Source organism: Corvus moneduloides, chromosome 4 (genome assembly GCF_009650955.1).
Source record: "Corvus moneduloides isolate bCorMon1 chromosome 4, bCorMon1.pri, whole genome shotgun sequence".
In the NCBI taxonomy this organism is placed as follows: Eukaryota; Metazoa; Chordata; class Aves; order Passeriformes; family Corvidae; genus Corvus; species Corvus moneduloides.
The window spans coordinates 2169295-2187268 of NC_045479.1; positions in this window are offsets into that span (position 1 = coordinate 2169295).

Genomic DNA, 17974 nt, shown 5'->3' on the forward strand with positions numbered 1-17974 from the left:
AAAAGATGATTATGTTGGCCATTTTCCTTTAATATAGCTTTGAGTTACAAGAGTATGTTTTCCAGAAAGACAATACTGTTGAACTAGGAAGAGGGAACAGGCAAGTTGTTATTGCCTTTTTTACTGGATGTGGAATTCTAAGTTACTGCATCCAAAACCAGGCTAGAAAATTACCAGGGTGGGACTACTTGAACACTGTTTTGGCATTAAAGTATGCCGGTGGCCACTTGTTGTAACATTGAAAAGGAACTTTGCCAGTAAATCCAGAAAATTCTGTGGAATTGCCTTCACATCATGAGGTGCTTAATAGGTTCTGTTCCAAATAAAAAGCCCCTATGGCACAGTCTCTGCTTCCTATGAAACATTAGTCAGACTTAAATGTGTTTTTTCGAGGAGATTCTTTCTGACTTAACAGTAGCGGTAGCCCTTAAAGTATGAGCTACATAGATGTGCAATTCTTAATTCCATAATTCATAATTCACAAACCTGTCATTTGATTTTATAACAGTGAAACTCACTAAAAAACCAGCTCTGTCGAAAAAGGGCTCAATTCATTTCTCTGTTCCACTGCTTTAACTGCTCCAGACACCACTGGGCACAACCCAGACCGGTAAATCTGGTGTTACCTCCTTAACTTAGGTTATTCTAACAAAATTAATTGGCAAACCTCAACAATTCTGGTTATGTCTGTGGTACATTGATAATGTAGGTTGTTTTAATAAGGATAAAAAAGTCTGGGAGAGGAAAATATTCTTGTGTCTGCAAGTCTGCTCTGCAATGGTTATCTAGGTGGTTTATGCTGCAGCCCATACAGAGGCATATTTGTTTTGCTACAAATGTATGCTTTTACAAGGTGTTTTGGGATCCACTGGTATGGAAAAAAATATTACTTCCTTCATGGCTTTTTTCCAAAACTTATAGGAGAAAGAAATTTCTGGTGGAGAGCAAACATGAATTTCCACACACTGCCATCAAAACCCTGGCTTTGCTTATATAGAGCTCCAAGGATTTTCTCCCTGCTTCCTCCCCGTAGATGTAATAACAGGATGTTATCTCAGGCCAGCCATGCACAACTTCCACACCCAAATTAGCCTTCCCTAATTCTCTGTCAAATCACACACAGAATATAGTACTACAAACAAGTTCCCTCTTCTTTTCACCCTGTAAATATTACAGGCCCACTAGGAACAGCAACAGGAGTATAATAAACTAGGAATGCAAATCCACACATATTTTGCAGAAGAAGGTTTTATACACAGAAAATGCAATCAAAATAACCTGTTATAAAAAGACACTTTGTGAGTCAATCCAGCAGAGACAAGAAAAGCTCTCTGGTGGAAGGAAAGACCAGAACTTACATTCATATTTTCCCTGTTGCTAGTGGTGTCAGGAAGAAAAAGTATCACTTTAACATTAAGATTGATATTAGTCTATTTTAATTTTTTTATATTACCTCTAGCAGATTGAGAGTTGCAACACCCTCACCATCTGCTGTAAATTCAGTACTTGGATGGCTTAATGCCAAACCCTCAAAGAGCCATCAGTTTGTGTATCAGTCCATAAGATACACTTTACAGTTTTCAATTTCAGAACCTCGCTTAAAGCTGGTTTGGATTATACTTCAGGTCCCAGTGAATTTGCTCAGGCTTGTCAGCATCACACTAAATATGTGTTAGACCCAATCTTCCCATTTGATTCTATCTCTCCTTTGAACATTTTTTCTTTTTATTTTGTCATGGATACACATGGTTCCAATTAATGTCTCCTTTAGTTTGTCTTAATAAAGCCAGTACACTGCTGTTGAGGAGTTTTTTAAAAAAGCTCTCCTATCACTTTGAGGCCCTTGTCTATCCATCACCACTCTCAAAGCTTCAAACTATGCAACTGATGTATTGCATGATAACCATCCCTGCACTGTCCCTGGATTTGTGACTCAAGGCACAAAGTGCAGAAGACAGGACATAACTGTTCTTTTACATGCATCAGAATATTAGTTCTGTAAAGGACAACTCTAAGCAAATAATGGAAAAAAACCCTAACAAAACAAAAAACCCAAAAGAACTCACAGTAGAACTAACATGTTTTATAAAAGAAAGATGGCTTTTTCCTAGCAATATCTGGGTAAAAGGAGACATTTTGTACTATCCAGCTGGAATAAACAACTGCCATTCTCCCACGTGGGTAACCCTGAAAATACTTGAAAGCAAATTTCCATTGAGTAATGTAATATTTAAGTTTGGGGTCTGTTTACCTTTTTTTCTTCTCTTGTACAACTCAATCCAACCCATCCAATCCAGTGGATGTCAGAGAAGACACTCTCACAGATTACAATAAAAAATGGTTTATCCCTCTAGGGACCCCTAATAGTTTTTGCTCAGCATGTACATAAGCAAACTCTGGCTGAAAATCCAGTTATTGTCCGAGTGAAAAGTGAGGGAAGGATTCTGTCACATTCTGTTTGGCTTTATTCTTGTAACTTATTTTTTTAAAACTGTTGAGAATCATGAACTGGACATCCAAAGCTAATTTGTAAAAACCTCAAGGGTCTGAGATCTGGCTCAGCCAGAACACTTTTCATCCCTATCATCAGAATTTCTATTTCTACTTTCAACTGTGGTTTTTTTCCATGCTTTGTTATATGAATTTGATTTGGGAGAGTTCACATCCTGGGAAGATACTCTCGACAGAACTCTTCAGAGTTTTCTTCCCATTTGCCTCTGCACAAAATTGTTCAAATCTTCATGTAACCACCCTTTACCCTGCTGTGTGAAGAAAAGTAATAGAGCAGAAAAATGAAGCTTCTCCTTATCATTCTAGCATGGCTCTGTCACAGACAAATCTATATTTTACAGTCACAAACTTAATAGGTAACACATGTATCTTGGTGTCTTCCCACATAACAGCTCACCAAACAATCCAAAAAAAGCCTGAGCTGAAGGAAAGCAATTAGTAATTTGCCCAGTCCTGGCTGTCAGCTCTCTATCCAGGTACTTGGTGTGCCATGTCTGAGCACCCCACAAAGATTAATGCAGTCTTTCAACACCTCTGCTCAGGAGAGGACTCATTTTCAAACTGCAGATGCAAACCAAGGAGAAGCAAATTGCTCCCACTGAGTCAAGACAGCTTGTCAGATGTGAAAATTGAGCACAGGTCTCTGAGCTCCAGATGTGGTGCCTTGATGATTCTCTCTTGCTGGACATTTCTCTCAAACACATCCATTTCCTCGTGTCTACAGGAAGGGTTCTGCAACATACAAAACACAAAACCCAAAACACATTAGCCCCATGTTATACTCCAGAGGTGGAGTGCTGGGAGGAGATTTGCCCAAGTCCTCACAGAAAACTCTTTGGGACTGAGAACACAGGTAGTAAAACTCAACTTTTTTCCAAAACCCATTTTTCTGCTGTTAATAAAGTTTTGACGATTGGCATCATTCACCAGTCTTGATTTCATTTCCTGTTGGAAAAACACAGGCAAATCATGCTACTAGCAAAAGTTCTTGGAAAATTAATAAACTAATACATTAAACAAATGCTTGAAAAACAAACTGATTAAAAAAAACCTAGGAAGATTAAAGAAGGATGAGTTTGCAGGAAGAGAAAAAAAAAACGGTTTTGAGAACAGTCGGTACTTTTTGGTTTTGTGGCAAATTGTTTATAACCAGAAATGGATATCATCAAATATTATTCCTGGATGCTGGATGCTGCACTCACATTTGCTGGATGGCATTCTTTGGCAGGCAGGTCTAGGCAGCTGCCAGGAAGTGTCACTGCAGTGGGGATGATGGAAGTGTGATCGTGGGAAGAGCGTGGGGTCGTTCAAGTGCTCCCACAGACACATGCCACCTCCACTGGAGTCAAATCATACCAGCCTTGCAGAAAGCACCTGGACCTGAGCAAGCTTGGGAATGCTCCTGTGTGCTGGAGTCACCTCCACTGGAAAGGAAAATGGTAGGAGGGCCATGGAAGCCAGCGGGATGACTTGGAGCACTGGAGCAGTGGGATAATCCCCTCTGGCTACAAAGCCATTCTGAAGCTCTCTGTAAAAACATACACTTCACTTGGGTAACATTTGGAGTGTGGGTGGCAATCCCCAATGAATTTCTTCACAGCTGATGTTGCATTAAGCTGTTTGATTATAAACAGTATAATTAGGGGGAAAAAAACCTAAGGGAATAGTTTTAGAAGTGGATGAGTACTTATATTGCTAGCACCAAAGAGAATCAACTTTCATTCCTGTAAGAGTGGGGTCTGGCACCTAGAAATCCTACCCATAAATGGAACATGGCTTGTCAAATCTGATGGTCTTTCTTCACAAGATACTTCATGAAAAAAAGACCATTTTTAAAAAATATTCAGCTACAAAAATTTATATTACTATCCACTCTTTTTGAAGCTCAGACTACTTACTTCAATATTATGTTTGTAATTCTAGTGCCTTACATTTCATACATTTTTGCAATATCATACAATTTCCTGTGTCACTAAAACTGCTGAAAATTTAAAAAGATATGGCTTTTTATCTCCAACTAAACCTCACAAATTGGTGCATAAACATTATAAAAATGGACACTGCAAATGCAAGCAAAGCAGCATAATCACAAAACAAAACTGTTACTTCTTGATCGTATAATGACACAAAAGTCAAGGAAAACATGGACTATGTAGTGGCAATGACAACATTCACTGCTAATCCATCACTCTCATATTGATTACCATTTTTATCTTATGAGTAGTTTCATGAATCCAATTAATTTTAATTAATTGTGGGGCAAAATATATTCATGTGACTCACAGTGGCAGCACTTTGCCCCAAGGATGTGAGGCAAAAAATACAGAAGTCAGTGGAAAGATCACAGTTGACTTTAATGGGCTTTGGCCTGGGTCCACAGCGTGAAGCTCATTCACCAAAATTAGCTCCAGTCAACTTTATAAAGACTCTTTGTCTTTGGAGGAGCTGTAGACTCAGCTCTACAACTTGCTTTTGATTAATAAATAAGATGAAGACCTTACTGAAAAGCATGCCAAGAACACACACACAAAAAAGCCCCTTGAAGAGGTTTGTCTGCAGCTCCCCAGAGCGTGAGGAGCCCTGCCAGGTTTCCCAGTGATAACTGCAGCACAATAAACCTGTTTCACTCCAGCAATGCTGTGTGACGCATGAACCTTCTCTTTTCACAGGTGTTCCCTGAAAGCCAAGGAGTTCTTTTGATGTTTATTGACAGTCAGTCCAGCTTCCAAATGAAAATATGGTTGTTAGGATTAATAAGTTTGCTCTGCCATAAATCTTGGGGTTATAGGTGAGAGGATGAAATGGCAAACAAATATTGAAAAGGTCAGAAGCCCAAATGGCTGAAACACATACATGACTTACCTCTGGATTCACATTGTCAACATCTCAGAGTAACAGTAACTGTGGTACTGCTGTTAATATTTAGCACAAAACTGGTATTTCATTTTCCTGTGTTGTAGCAAGATTTCTGTGAGAATTCACCTCCAGAACTGGTAGTCCAGGCATTTTTGGGTTCTTAGGTTTGTTACCACTTACCTTTTAAAAAACAGAATGACTTTTCAGAAGTCTGATTATATTTTGCCCTGAGTCCAGTGACTTTTTGTTTTTTTTCTGGGAAACAGGAACACCTACAAAGTCCTTAATTAAACAACTCTTATGCTATCATATGGCAAAAATACAGAAACACTGTGGGCACTCAGTCAAGAAAATGTGCTCAATAGATTTCCTTGAAAGGAAAGTGATACTAGGATCAGTCCTAGTTCAATTCAAATCTTTGTAAGCAGGCAACTAAAGGCTGGATCAGGTATTTTATGAGGAAATCCATGTTTTATTATATCACACTATGAATTTGATTTGGGAGAGTTCACATCCTGGGAAGATACTCTCGACAGAACTCTTCAGAGTTTTCTTCCCATTTGCCTCTGCACAAAATTGTTCAAATCTTCATGTAACCACCCTTTACCCTGCTGTGTGAAGAAAAGTAATAGAGCAGAAAAATGAAGCTTCTCCTTATCATTCTAGCATGGCTCTGTCACAGACAAATCTATATTTTACAGTCACAAACTTAATAGGTAACACATGTATCTTGGTGTCTTCCCACATAACAGCTCACCAAACAATCCAAAAAAAGCCTGAGCTGAAGGAAAGCAATTAGTAATTTGCCTAGTCCTGGCTGTCAGCTCTCTATCCAGGTACTTGGTGTGCCATGTCTGAGCACCCCACAAAGATTAATGCAGTCTTTCAACACCTCTGCTCAGGAGAGGACTCATTTTCAAACTGCAGATGCAAACCAAGGAGAAGCAAATTGCTCCCACTGAGTCAAGACAGCTTGTCAGATGTGAAAATTGAGCACAGGTCTCTGAGCTCCAGATGTGGTGCCTTGATGATTCTCTCTTGCTGGACATTTCTCTCAAACACATCCATTTCCTCGTGTCTACAGGAAGGGTTCTGCAACATACAAAACCCAAACAAGCAAACAAATTTAAAAATAAACAGCTCCAGCCCCAACCAGTGAGTTCTGAAGTAGGATCCGTAGTACCATGTGTTATTGCATGGTAAAATGTCTTTTCTTCTCAGTGCTGAGTGCTAAGACTGTCAATTATGTGCCTGGTAAATCACAGTGTAAACCATCTTTTCTCTCTAGCAATGTCTTTGCCTTCCCCTAATCCCATCTCTTTCAAAAGTACAAAAAATCCAAACTGAAATATCTGTTTCAAGTGTTATTGAAATAGGCATTAATTAATAAAAACTAAAAACTAACTGAGGAAGGTTAAAGATTCCTGAGGAAACCACGTCATTAGTGAATCCATACCTTCACCTGTCCTGAGCATTTTCAGAACTGCCAGTTTAAACTTTGATCATCACAGATAGCAATCAGGCAGAAGGAATTTGCAGCGGTCAAGTAGCAGGACACACGACAGAACACCTGTGATGGTCAGACTCTGCTCCCGTTAAAGAATGAGAATTTCAGTTTCATTAAAATATCCATTTTCATCCTCAGAGCAGCAGAGAAACAGCCCTCTCAGAGAGCTGTAATTCCTTATACAGTGATTACTTTTCTCCTAAAAGACACAAGAAGATAGCTTGTTGTGATCAGAAAAAATGGTGATGTATAGAAAACAGCAATAATCAGAGCAACTCAATCTCACCACAGGTTTTCCAGAGCTGGACTTTTCATGTACCCATCCAGACTGCATTTGCTGGGCTCATTCTGCACTACAGGGAAGTCTTTCTGGGATTTCGAGTAGCACCTCCTTAGGAGGAGCACATTTCTCCAATGTGGAGCAGCTACTCCAGGCCACTTGTGTGACTAATAGTGGGAGATGGAGAAATTAACCCCATCCCTAAAATACATCTCCAAAATAATATCTGCAAATTGCTCTCTGATAGGTTGTAGGTTTTTTCCTCCTCTCTGGTCTTTTGACAAAGCTGAAAGCATGGACAGACACCCAGTTTAGACTGAGGCCGAACTTTCAGATGGCCAAAGTCAGGAACAGTAAAGCCAGTTCAAAGCCCTGACATTTTGGAATTGCAGTCAAAAGTTTAGAAAAAATGCCATCAAATTCCAACTTCCAAGGCTTAGCAGGAATTGTGTCAGGGGTTTAATGCTGGATTTGGGCCAGTAGAGAGCATGGTGAAGGCAGGAGGAATTAAGAACTTGGCCATGATTGTGGCACCAGGTATCTTGTGGACATAACTAAGTTAAATTAAGACTTGTTAAAATCTTATTTTTCCTTCTGTCAGCTAAAACTGCTATAGCTAGGACATCCCACGGCAGCTGACCTCCCATAAATCATGTCAGAAGGAAGGGGGCTCTCCTTTGTATCCTGTCAGAATCACCATGTGTTCAAAGGTGACAGGAAAAATGAGACTTCATTGCTAGTAACCTAATTTTGTTAAAGATGCCAATTCTCCTTATCCAATACCCATTTCTATAAATGTTTATTGGCACATCTTCTCAGGTACCATTTCATTCTGTTAGCATTTTAGGTGCTCAAACTGTGTAGGGTTATAGGATGTGAATGACAAACCACTTAGCAGATAGGATGCACCTGTAACTATTCTAGATTAATTAATTGTAAATCTTCATGTTTTCCTGCATCAATTTGAAAATAAGTACTCCATTCAATACATCACTCTCAGAATAGGCTATCTAGTTTTCAAGTCCCTCATTTCTCAGGAGGTTACTGCTTTTTGAGACTACAGAACAAACAATCTGCCATTTTCTATTACTCTCTTAAAATTTAAATGATTTGATGTTCTCTTAGAAGCCTGAAATTGATGGACCTGAAATTTAATTTTAGAGTCATCTTTGATTTAGTGATGACAATTATGTTCACTGTGACCAACCATAACATAACTTTTCCAATATAATTTTTCTTTTTTTTTTTAAGAACATGGAGTTGTTTTTATTGAGTTCTAGCACTGTGCAATAAATAACATGGCCTTAATTCTGTCTATTATTTTAAAGGAACAGAAAGTGCCTTACTGCACTTATAATTGTGCTTTTCAAGGTTTTCACAGATTCCCCTGGTGAAAATACAATGCATTACTTTTTAAAATTTTGCAGATATTTCAGACCAGAAATAAACAGACAGGAAAGAGAAACTAAAGAATCTTTTGCTGATGAATATCATTCTAAGCATTACAGGATTCTTATGTTGATAATTTCTGTCTCTCACACCAGCTCTTTGTCACATTTTCCCTATTCCTGGGCTTCGGTGAATTGAGAAATGTCACTATACCTATGAATGCAACTGCATGAAATTGCACAAAATTTAGGTGGTATGACTTAGCTGCCATTTGGGCAACTAATTCAATGCTTGTATAAAGCCTGAGTCTACAAATACATTTGTGAAGGGAATGGTTTTATTGTTCCATCTCACCTTAAGCTCAAAACCTGATACCATATGCCAGCAAGATGAAGACGAGAATTTAGAAGACTTTTCAAAAATACAAGAACAGAATGGGCCTGCAAGTGTCTCCCTTTTCCTCTCAGCAGTTAGAGGCAAACACAGATGATCTCTTTCACAAATAGAAGTTCATGAAGCCCTGTCTTAGCTGAATAAGGATTTATGCCTTATCAGATGAGTATTTTTGCTATTTCAACTGGAAACCCATTCCGTTGCATTTATCTTCCCATTGCTACACACTGTCTTTTAATTTCCATTTAAATTCTGATTACAGGCTGTGTGCTTTAATTTGTTTCTGTTATCACATTTTCTTGACTACCAACTTTTCCTGGAAAGACATTCCCAGCTACCAGCCCCTGTTCTAGTCCCACCAAATTCTGTCTTGGTCTTAAAATATCTGTCTTGTTGAAAGTTTTATTGAAACTGGAATAATATTTCAGCAAAAGAAAAAAAAAGTTGTGATTCTGATGAAGTGCCACTTTCCAACACACATATAAACCATTTCAACAAATAATTCCTGACCACATTTATTACATAACTGAATTTTTAAAGGTACCTCAGAGAATAAGTTAAATAGGGTCCAGTTATGTTTTCTGAGAAATCTCTCAGCTTCCTGATTTTCCTGTGGTTATATTCCTAAGTAGTATGCAGCATTATATGGGCTATGGTTTGCTGAGCAACTGAAAGCATTTTTGATTTCACTGTTATTTTTAGCCAATCCATGTGAGCAAGTTCCAACATTGCTGCCATATTTTGACTGAGGTAGACTCGGTTCCCTAAGGGCAGGGAAACATTGGGACCAAAACTGAGAAATACATGCATTAGGAAAATGGAGACTAGCTATGTAAGCAAAAGATCACATCTTTTTTCTTCTTTTTTTTTTTTTTTTAACAAGGAAAAGCCAGAAGATTGTGAAGACTCTATTAACTTCCCACCCTAACTTTAACCAGACACTGGTTGGCTCTAGTGCTGTATTTTCCTCACATCACTTTTAGTCACCAAGTAAAAAACTGAGAGTATCATGGCAATAGTCCTACCTGGAAGGCTGGATTTGCTACCTGAGGAGAAAAAACCTGCCCCTTTTCCAGATCTGCTTCCAGTTCCTTTTCTCAAGCCCAAGAGTGGCATGTGGGAAGAACTGTGACACCATGAGGTGAAGACCAGTTCTCAAAAGCACAGTCCAGCCCTGAAAGGCCTAGTGAGTTACTAGAGAAGTGATGATGAATTTCTACAGAAGTTCCTGTATTTTCAAGGGCTGAGGATTGTTTCCTCTTTGCTAAAGGTCAGATTTTTTTCACAACCTGTTTGAACTGAGCTGCATTTAGTGCTGTGGGCAAGTGCAGCTCAAGTGCACCACAAGAGCCAACAGAAGTACATGCTTGGTGTGAGCACTCCACTGAGACAACAAGAAACCTCCAACCAAACATCTGCGAAGTTCCTATCCAGTAACTGCCCTTTAAAAAGATTACACCGTGATCAGGGAATGTCTAACTGGGGAGGAAGTTTGTTTTTACAAGCTGTTGAATGTGATAGGGTGTTTTTCTTTAAATCATAAATCTGCTGACTTTTGCGGAAGCTTTTGGAAATTATGAAACATGCAATTGTTTCAGTGAGGGGTTTGCTGAAAAATGCCAGATGGTTATCTTTAAATTATTAGTTTAACTAAACAGGAGAAGTTGAATAGCTATAGATGGATAGATATTTTGTGGGGAAATACCTGGTTGTATCTACATCATTCATTTACAATGCTCAGCTCTCCTCAAAGCCCAACAATAAAAGCTGCTCTGGGCATCACTGGTTAACAGTAAGGATTTAAATGCATTTTAAAAGCCATGCTATGACGAATCTCTGCAAGTACAGAGCTAATATAAGCCCTTTGTCTGGTCCAAAATCCATACAGTGAATGATAGCTTTGGCTTATCACTAGATAAATTGGCAATTTAGTGCTTCTCTCTGACTCCCAACATCCCTTAAATGGTGGCTGCAAGACCACAACTGCCTTGAGCTTTTCATTGTTTAATGACAGCCTTATGTAAAGGAAAAGTGGATTCAGACTTGAGGAACAAGGGATAGACTTTTTTTTTCCCTTGCATATCACAGGAATTTTCTTCACTGTTACTGCTGGGATCAATTTTTTTCTCCTGAGGGATAACATTCACCTCATCAGAAAGAGTCAGTAGATGAAAACAATACAGCCTCTCAAATCTACATAAATCCAAAGGGTTAAATTTTATCTTCACCTCCAATTATTCTTATTATCAATTAAGCCAAAGAAATAACAATCACTAACCTACCCTTATCTGACATTAGTACATAGCCAGCTCAGTGTGCTTTGTAAGCATGAGCTTTGGCTCACAGCTGCTGTGGAACAGGCAAGCTGTATTTATGCTCCTTTTACTGACACAGAAGCTAAAGCAAAAGGGAAATTGTGCACCTGCTGATAGACCCCCCCAAACTCCAAAGAAACATTATCAGAGATCTCAAAAGGCAAGAACAGCTGGAAAGAGGAAGGCCAGTAAAGGTAAGACCATGGGGTTTAATATACCTTCCTGAAAGCATATGAAGGACTCTGAGATAAGCAGAGAAAAAGATATGTCATCAAGGAAATTTTTTTTTTTTTTTTTTTTTTTTTTTTGAGCAGTCAGGTTGGGAAATCACACTGCTCTTTTCAGGAAAAACAGTCATGCTCAGTTCTCATTCAAGAAAATTAGTAGAAACTTGAATTTAGTTTCAGAGCTGCCCCTTTTCCATACAGATGAACACAATGCTTATCTGTACTGTAAATTCATCCTAACACGAGAAAACTCGTTAGGCTGAGCCTGCCAAGGGCAGTTCCTGTAGGGAACAGCATGCAAGGGCCTCATAACTATCATCATGTCTGATCAATTTGAAACCTCCAGCCCAACTGCAGCAGGGTCATGTGAGGAGGCTGCCAGTATCAGCCCAGGACAGGAACTGAATGGATGCCTCAGGATCTGCTGTGACAGGCTTTTGCCTGTTTGGTTGTCACACCTGTAACATTCAGTTTCATCTAAATACAGGAAAAGACCCTTCTCAAGACAAATAATCTGCTGTTTCTCAGACAACCCTTACTGCCAGTCACACACCGAAAAAAACATTTTTTGTATTTATTAGTGCTATTCCCAAATGATGTTTTATGAACTTTGGTATAAACTATTATTTTCAGCATAGGCCAGCAATAAGTTCAAGCTAAATGCATATTCAAAGAATAATTTTATGATGTGACCAAAACAATATATTGAAATTAGTCAAACTTGTTCCTGTGAAGTGACCTGAAACTCTGTCCAGGGCTTATAATTTCTATAAATTGGCAGTGGTAGGAGTCAGCTGAAAAACAAGAAACAATTGAATGCTTTTGTTAAAAACATTTAACACTATATTTTTCATTTCAATTAAACAATTGTAGCTATAAATTTTCTGCAGGAGGCATTATTTCCCACACAGTCCAGAAATTACCTCTGGGACTTCATTTTCCTCCAGACAAAGCATGAATTCTTTTGCAGTGTATGTGGATATCTGTGTGTGAGAGTGCTGTTTGTAATGCAATAGATTGTTTAGCCTCCTGCAGTTTACAAATAATAGAAGGAAGTTCCTTTGCTTTGCTACAATGGCAGTAGCAGAGAAATAAATCTTGAAGTACTAATCTGTAGTAGAGAAATAAACCTATTTACAATTTGAAGTAGGGGCCAGCATTTCATTGACTACTTTTCTCAGATCAGGACCAGGAATATTTACAGAGTTTAAAAAAATGGTGTCGTGTCATGAAAGTGTCGTAATAATGAAACTAAACATTTCTAAATGGTAAAGAGATTGTGTCTGAGACAATGGCTTCATTCAATGTGGTGATTATAAGTGTATTTCAGTGCTCGTGCTACAGGTGAGAGATGTAAACCAACATAAGGAAATAAACAGCCAGTTGTTCAGTTTTTACTGCCTCTCATTGCTGCCACCTATGGCAAAGCTCCTAAGTAGAAGAGGATATTATTGTGCTAGACCCAGGGACTGGGTCATAGGGTTCAGTTTCTGGCTCTGTCCCAGGGTTAATCGGTGGCTTCAGTGTGTTTATTGTAGCTCCATTTGCAAAATGATGACATTAACATTTCTACCCCTTCTCTCTTTTGTTTAGATTGCCAGCTCTTCCCAGCAGAGTGTTCCAGAGAAAAGACCTCTGGTAACATACCTAGAATTTCTTTTAAAAGCTGAGAGAAGTGGGAAAGGACAGGCTACAGAGTCAGGATGAAACTCCTTGTAAATACAGATTTTTTTCCTAAATTTTCTTGCTCACATATCAGAATACAGAAAAATAATGCAAAAACCTCTGCACATGCTGATAATGATAATGCAATAATGACAATTTAAAAAGGATCGGTTTCCCTGGGATGAATTACTAAAATTAACATGTCAATTCTAATAAAATTTCAACAGAACAAAAATTTCGAATGAAAATTACAGTTTTTTATGGCTTGGTATTCCTATTTGGCCTTCCCAAAAAAAGCACAACCTTTGAACTTTGCAATTTCGATCACTTTTATGTCACCACGCTTTTAAATAATATTATATTACATACAATACTATGTTGAAAAAAAAAATCACAATGAAATGTGAACATTTGCAGAGCTTTTGTCATTTGGGGAATTTCTACAATTTTACATTTCCCACCAGAAATTCACTTTACTGACCAAGAGTTTAGCTTAACTTTTTGGTCCTGGGAACCAAACAATGGGAAACTTGAGAAAGTGATAATTTGTGGACTGAAAAATGAGAGAAGTTTAACAAAACAATCCACAAAAAGATCACAAACAACAACTGGAATATAAATATATTGAGACACATGCAATTTGCCTGGATACCTCTCACTAATTCCTTCTGTCAAAAATCTGTTACGGATATTTGGGAAGAGTGAAAGAATATCCCTCAGTGTGAATGTTCTTGGTAGAAAGCACAAACCCTGTGTGGAGGGAAGACAACAACTTTCAAACCCTGATAGTTGTACATGAACACCACCATTTTTTCTCATTGGTGTGACCACTGTGTTATCACCTACACATGTCGGATAAAAACTTTCCCAGGCCATTGCTACAACAAGGAATTGCAGAAATGATGAAGACACAGACACAAATCCAGGCAGGGAACAACACTCTGCTCCTTTCCTAGCAGCTGTCAGAACCAACTGCTGGAGTAGATGAAGTGTAAACTACAGCTCTGTCACACATACTTTTGAGATGTGGTGTCCTGGCCAAAGAAAGATACAAACTTGTTTTTCATAAAAAAGAGACAAGAACACTGACCTTGAAGATCAGATCAAGTGTTAAGTGGCCTAAAATAACAAACAAAACGTGTCTCATATCTCCAAGATTCATTCCTCAAGTTTACACATGAAACTCATATAAGTGGTTCTGGAGAGGTTGATCCTGTGAAATGCTGTTGAGAACTCTGAGGCCAAGAAACTGCCAGTGGAATTTTGGATGCTCAGCACCTTCCAGGATCACTCTGATGGGAAAAAAAGAAAACCAAAATGCCCCATCAGATTAAAATCAAAGGGCTTAATACTGATGACAGGATGCTGCTTTATCTTGCTTTTAATGGACTTACTTTTGGAGCAAGAAAGTCTTGCCCTCAGTAGAGGAGGGTGAGGCTGGGAAACACAAACAAACTGGGCACACGCAAGTCCATGGGATGTGATGGGATGCAGCCATGAGAGCTGAGGAAGCTGGTTGGTGGCCTTGCTTGAGTATCTCTGAAAGGTTATGGCGATTGGAAGAGCTTCCTGAGGAGTGGAAGAAATAAATGTCATCTCTATCTTCACAAAGAGAAAGAAGGAGGATCTAAAGAACTACAGGTTGTTCAGCCTCACTTGCATCCCTGTGAATCTGGTGAAGAAAATAATCCTGGAAACCTTTTTCAGACACATGAAGGATATAAAGGTTGTCAGGAGTAGTCAGGATGAACTTCCAAAGGGCTCATCACTCCTGACCAAACTGGTAGCCTGGCCAGCTTGGTGGATGACAGGAGAGCAATGGATGGTGTTTACCTGACTTTAGCAAGGCTTTTGACACTCTCCCACATCACATACCCCCGGATGAATAGTTTAAATACAAGTTAGGTAAGTAACAGGGAGGTGGATTGAAAACCAGCTGAATGGCTGAGCCCAGAAAAGTGTCATCAGCTACAGAAAGCCCAGCTGGAAGCCAGTCACTAGTGATGTATCTCACCATGGCTGATACCATGTCCTTACCATTTAACCCCTTCCTTAATGTCCTGGGAAACAGGGCAGAGGACATCTGCAGTGAGTTTACAGATAACATGAAAATTAGAGGAGTGAGTTGTATACAAGAAGGTTATATTGGTGTTCAGAGGGATTTGAACAGATTTTGAAGACGTTGAAAACCTGACTACATCGGCATCATGCTGGGCAACCTGTTCTAGGTGATCCTACTTGCTCTCTTCTAACTGTACTGAGTCTGTGGCCCTATGATCTGGGATTAGTTTGAACGTAAAATCCAGCCATGAACAATCAAACAACAGCAAACCCCCAGATAATAGGGGAGGGTAAGAAAAACCATGATAATAACTTTTTCTTCTAAATTGTCTGCAAGATCCAGGCAAGTAATGTCTATTTTCTGAAATATTTGTCTGTTAGGTTATTTATTTATTTATTTATTTATTTATCCCAGCCAGCTTGGTGATCCTGCCATATCCAGCTCCTAAGTAAAAGTGTGCATCTGCAATTCATTAGTGCAAATTTTAATCTCAAGCTTAAATACTAATGCAAAACAAATTTTAAATCTTGCTTCCACAAGCAGTTTCTCTAGAAACACAGGGCCAGAATTAAGTTTGCATAGTCAAGGATATAAAATCTTAGAGATTGTGATCAGTTGTGAACCATAAACACAGCTTGAATTCCAGAGCTTTAAGATTAAAACAGCTGACATGGAGAAAATAGAATCCATCCTAAGTGGAGGTGGCTTTCTATGCCTTTAGGAAAAAACTCCACAGGAACTGGTTTTGTGTGTTACCTACACTTTACAAAGCTGCAGATACATTAACTAACAATTATTAATTGCTAACTAATATTACTCTATCTGCTGCCATACTAGGCACAAATATTCTTATGCATGTTATTGTACATTTTCATACCTACAGAAGTTAAGTGACTCACCTCAGCCTCACACAAACAATGGCAAATCTGCACTAGCAACGTCTCGTGTCTAGTCTAGCAAGTCACATCTACTTCTTTTGAACTTCTTTTAACAAATCAATGTTATGATCGCTGCATAACAAAGACTGGATTGCAGTATCTGTACCTGCACTGTTCTCAACTTAACTGCAATTAAAGTTCAAAGACCTTTCCAAACATCTACACTCAGCACAAGATGTACCTTGAGTTAGGTAAAATTTATCCCCATAAAAATAAAATTCCTCTTTTCAGGTTTTATGAGGCACTTACATCATAAGGTTTGTGCTTAGCCACTGTACAGAGTGTGTTTGACCCTTGGTCTCTTCGAGGGCGCGTGTTATAATTCAGAAGTCTCCAGTCAGTGATGGATTCAGTTTAAGGCCTTATCTCCCTTGAAATCAATGGCAAAACAAAAAGAGCTATCCATACTTTTTTTAACTTTGACAAAAATCACATTTGGTCCCATTGCAGAAAAAAAGGAAGAGAAGAGAAATGACGGGGCTTTTTTTCCATTGGAGGTTCATTGGTATGAATATCAACGTCATAAAAAAGACAGAAAAGAATAGTGCATGGCAAGCTTTTGAGACTTTTAGATCAAGGAGTGCAAGCTCTCTATTAGTCATACCATAGCCTCTGTTTTGAGGGATACCAAAACTTGCTCTACGCTGCATATCTGCTTCACATTTCACATCTATAATTCTACACTATAAATATTCAGCACACAGGAAAAAAGGAGTCACAATGAGAGAAGGGAACAGTGCTCAAGGTTTTCATTAGTATTGTGTTGATTTGATTTACACAGGGCAATACAAAACCACATGTATTGCTCATCAGTTCACAAAGGAAATAAGGACTAAACCCGAAACACTGCTTTGTCAGAAAGAAAAATCAAATGATAATAAGGCAGAAAAGTTTTGCAGTATAAAATGTTTGTAATGGAGCTTGTAATTTTCCAAATTTCTTATTTGTCTGCGCATATTCCAAATAGAGACTCTGCAGGAAGATATACGGCTTCCATCTTCATAGATTTTCTACGATGAGACAAAAGCAATAAACTGTAAGGTTCTATAGACTTCTGGGTAGAAAACGTGTCTTTGTAGCATTGAGCCAGGATAATTAGCACAGAAATTCTTACTAAGACCAGTCTGGAAAGCCAGCTTGTTGCCAGTATATATGGCCATTCATTCCCTAATCTGCCTGGTGAAGTAATACTCTAAAAAGATCGAGTTTGGAAAAGCAGACTCTAATTCACTTACCACATTTTTCATTTAAAATAAAAAGGAAAGGGGAGAAGTGGACATGGTAGCTTACTTTATTTTCTCTGGGTATTCAGGCTGATGTATTACCCAGCACAAAGAATCAGGAATTGCTTGTAAGGATTTATCTTTACACAGAAAGAAATAGTTAATCAGTATCATTTATCTTGTTGGAGAGAACAGTTAATTATACACTTAATTCTAAACCAACCAAACCTCTATTGTGTTCAGCTATAAAACACACCACAAAGTTCAGGCAAAGACGTCAGCAGAACCACAGAGGTGTTATGAGCAATAGATCTGAAAATCAGGAAAGCTGGGAGCAGATTAAGCTTGTACTGAAGGCATGTTCTTTCTTCAGACCTTATAGTCCAACTTTTAGTTGGCTTAACAGTACAGCTGGTCAGAAATTATATAAATTTCAAGGAAAATTGAAATATATTATAGAAAAGTTACTAATACGATTGCCATATTTTGAAAGCACTTGTTGCTTACAAAAGGAAAGAAGTGATAGTTCAGTAACCATCCTACAAAGTTTTGCTGGTAAGAATCTAAAGAAGAGCTCAAAGAATTCTTACAGCATCTTGAAGGATTGC